The 3,817-nt window shown below is 36.0% G+C and overlaps 1 pseudogene; it reads right to left on the minus strand.

The window, feature by feature from the left end:
• Positions 1 to 700: 700 nt before the first annotated feature.
• Positions 701 to 1,418, minus strand: LOC132024158 (large ribosomal subunit protein eL21-like; annotated as a pseudogene).
• Between the last annotated feature and the right edge of the window lie 2,399 nt (positions 1,419 to 3,817).

Raw genomic sequence — 3,817 nt, forward strand, 5'->3', positions numbered from 1 at the left:
TTCTGTCTTTTTGTGAATGCCTTATAAATGAAATCATACATCATGTTTTCTTTCAAGAGTGGCTCCTTTTATTCAGTATAATGATCTTGAGATGGCACCCAAGTTGTGCACACCAATAGTTTGTTCCTTTTTTCTTGCTGAGTAGTTTCCACTATATAAGAGTGCCATGGTTGTTTATTCATTCTTTCACTGAAGAGTATTTGAGTTATTTCTAGTTTTTGGAAATTATGAATAATGCTGCTATAAACTATTCATGTATAGATTTTTGTGGGAATATACGTTTCAGATTCTTTAGGGAAGATAGCTAGGAGTGGGATTGCTATAGCCTATGCTTGGTGTGTGTTTAACTTTATCAGAGAGGCTCTGTCATTTTGCTTTGCCATCACTGCTTTGTATGTGAGTTCCAGTTGTTCTGCTTCCTTGTCAATGGTTGGTATTGTTAAAAGTTTTAATTTTAGTTCTTCTGTTAGAGGTAGTAATATCACATAATTTTTAAAATTTGCATTTTCCTACTGACTCATGGTGTTGAACATCCTTACATGGGCTTCTTTGCTCTCTGTATCTCTTCTTTGGTGAAGTGTCTGTTCAAGCATTTTGCCTAATTTTTAACTGGGTTGTTTTCTTCCTCTTGGGGTTTATTGTTGTTATTGTTTGTTTTGTTTTGTTTTACATTCCAGAGGCCTTTTCTTTTTTATACCTATCATGGCAGGAACTCATAGGGAATAGGTTCCAGCAGCTCAGGCTCCTTTCCATTGGCTTTCCCAAAGTGTGCTTCTCTGGATGGAGTAGGCTGGAACTTCAGGTGAACCTAAGTACTTTTCTTTTTGGCTTCCTTCCTTTTGATCATCTTTCCCTCACATGCTTCAGGAAGCTGTCCTGACTCTTTGTGTTTAGTATACTTAATGCATATATTGATTTTCTTGGCAACAACCTTGCTCTTAGTTTGTTTGTTTAGAACAATGCTAACAGCATGCTGGGTAACCTAGACCCTGCAATTTTGCCATGGTGACACTTGTGGGGCATTCTTTTTTGAACAGTGACTATACTCCCTCTCTCTCTTTTCTAAAAAGTATTTTATTTATTTATTTATCAGAGAGAGAGAGAGAGAGAAAGAGAGAGAGAACATACAAGCAGGGGTAATGGCAGGCCAAGGGAGAAGCAGGTTCCCTCCCAAGCAAGGAGTCCAATGTGGGACTTGATCCCAGGACTCTGGGATCATGACCTGGGCTAAAAGCAAACACTTAACCAGATGAGCACTGTTCAAGCCTCCCTTGAACAGTGACCATTCTCTTGACGTCAACAGTATCACCTTTCTTGTAGATTCACATGTATGTGGCCTAAGGAGCAGCTCCATGTTTCCTAAAAGGCCTAGAGAACACGTAGTGGGTACTTTTCCTCTTTCCCTTTGTGTTGGTCATTTTGACAAATTACAGAAGGATGACAGTTCTGGCCTAAAGGAAGAAATTTCTGTTGAGTTTTGAAGTTCAGAATCCAAATAATTTGTAATTGACTTTGTCATTATATGCTCCCTTAAATGTATCTTTCATAGAGCAAAGGTAAATAATTTTGATGAAGGTTGGCTTATAATTGTTTTCTTTTATGGATCATGGTTTTGGTATTATATCTAAGAATTATTTGCTTCATTCCCAGGTAACAATATTTTCTTCTGAGAGCTTTATAGTTAATATTTTACATTTAAATCTATTATTCATTTTGAGTTAATTTTTGCAGAAGGCATGAAGTTTAGGTTGAGATCCATTTTATTGCATATGGATGTATGTCTTACCATTTGTTGGATGTATAGATGTATGGATTATGTCTTACTCTTTGTTGTAAGGCCATCCTTCCTCCATTGAATTGCTTTTGCACTTTAGTCATAATTAATTGGTATACTTGTGTGGGTCTCTTTCCAGGCTTTTAATTCAGTTCCATTTACCTGTGTGTCTATCTCACCACAAACATCACAATGTTTTGATCACTGAAGATTTATAATAAATCTTAAAATTGCAACTCTTTTCCAGAACTCTTTTGGCTATCCTGGTTTCTTTGCCATTGCATATATATTTTAGAATAATCTTTCTATAACTACAAGAAAAAAATCCAGTTGGGATTTTGGTTGGAATTCCATTCAGTCTATAGGCCAATTTAAGAAACACTGGAATTTTACCCATGTTGAATCTTGCAATCCATGGACACAGTGTGTCTCCAAATATTTCAGTATCTTTTGATCTTTGTCACTATTTTAGTTTTTATCATATAGATCTTATACATGTTTTGTTAGATTCATATATTAATTCTTAGACATACTTAAAAATACTTATAATTTAAAAATCATAATACTCTTATATACATACATAATTTAATTTGGTTTTCAGTTGTTTATTGATAGTAAATATAGGTGTAATTAATCAGTGTGTGCTAAACCATACTACACAGTTATTAGTACTAGAATTTGGAATTTTCTACATAAATACTCATGTTGCTTATAAATAAATACAGTACTACTTTTTCTTTCCAATTTGTATACCTATTTTTCTTACCTTATTTCACTGTCAGGGACTTCCATTACAATGTTGAATAGGTGAGGTGAGAGTGAACCTCTTTGCTTTTTGTTTAATCTTACAGAAGAAGCATTCAATCTTTTGGTGTTAAGTAGCATGTTGTGTATAAGGTTTTCTGTGTGCCCTTTTATCAGGCTGAACAAATTCTTTCTTTTCCTAGTTTGTTTCAAATTTTTAAAATGAGCAAGTGTTTAGTTTTGTAAAATGATTTTTCTGCATCTGTTAATATAATCTTGTTTTTTTCTTCTTTAATGTGGTAGATTACTTTGCTTTTTGAATATTAAACTAATGTTTCAATCCTGGGATATATTCCATTTGGTCATGGTGTGATCTTCTTTTTCTATATTGCTGGGTTTGATTTTCAACTATTTTTTTAATATAATTTTTTTATTTTTTATAAACATATATTTTTATCCCCAGGGGTACAGGTCTGTGAATCATCAGGTTTACACACTTCACAGCACTCACCAAAGCACATACCCTCCCCAATGTCCATAATCCCATCCCCTTCTCCCAAACCCCCTCCCCCCAGCAACCCTCAGTTTGTTTTGTGAGATTAAGAGTCACTTATGGTTTGTCTCCCTCCCAATCCCATCTTCTTTCATTTATTCTTCTCGTACCCACTTAAGCCCCCATGTTGCAACACCACTTCCTCATATCAGGGAGATCATATGATAGTTGTCTTTCTCCGCCTGACTTATTTCGCTAAGCATGATACGCTCTAGTTCCATCCATGTTGTCGCAAATGGCAAGATTTCATTTCTTTTGATGGCTGCATAGTATTCCATTGTGTATATATACCACATCTTCTTGATCCATTCATCTGTTGATGGACATCTAGGTTCTTTCCATAGTTTGGCTATTGAGGACATTGCTGCTATAAACATTCGAGTACACGTGCCCCTTTGGATCACTACGTTTGTATCTTTAGGGTAAATACCCAATAGTGCAATTGCTGGGTCATAGGGCAGTTCTATTTTCAACATTTTGAGGAACATCCATGCTGTTTTCCAGAGTGGCTGCACCAGCTTGCATTCCCACCAACAGTGTAGGAGGGTTCCCCTTTCTCCGCATCCTCGCCAGCATCTGTCATTTCCTGACTTGTTGATGTTAGCCATTCTGACTGGTGTGAGGTGATATCTCATTGTGGTTTTGATTTGTATTTCCCTGATGCCGAGTGATATGGAGCACTTTTTCATGTGTCTGTTGGCCATCTGGATGTCTTCTTTGCAGAAATGTCTGTTCATGTCTTCTGC

The sequence above is a fragment of the Mustela nigripes genome, chromosome 9, assembly GCF_022355385.1.
Source record: "Mustela nigripes isolate SB6536 chromosome 9, MUSNIG.SB6536, whole genome shotgun sequence".
Lineage (NCBI taxonomy): Eukaryota > Metazoa > Chordata > Mammalia > Carnivora > Mustelidae > Mustela > Mustela nigripes.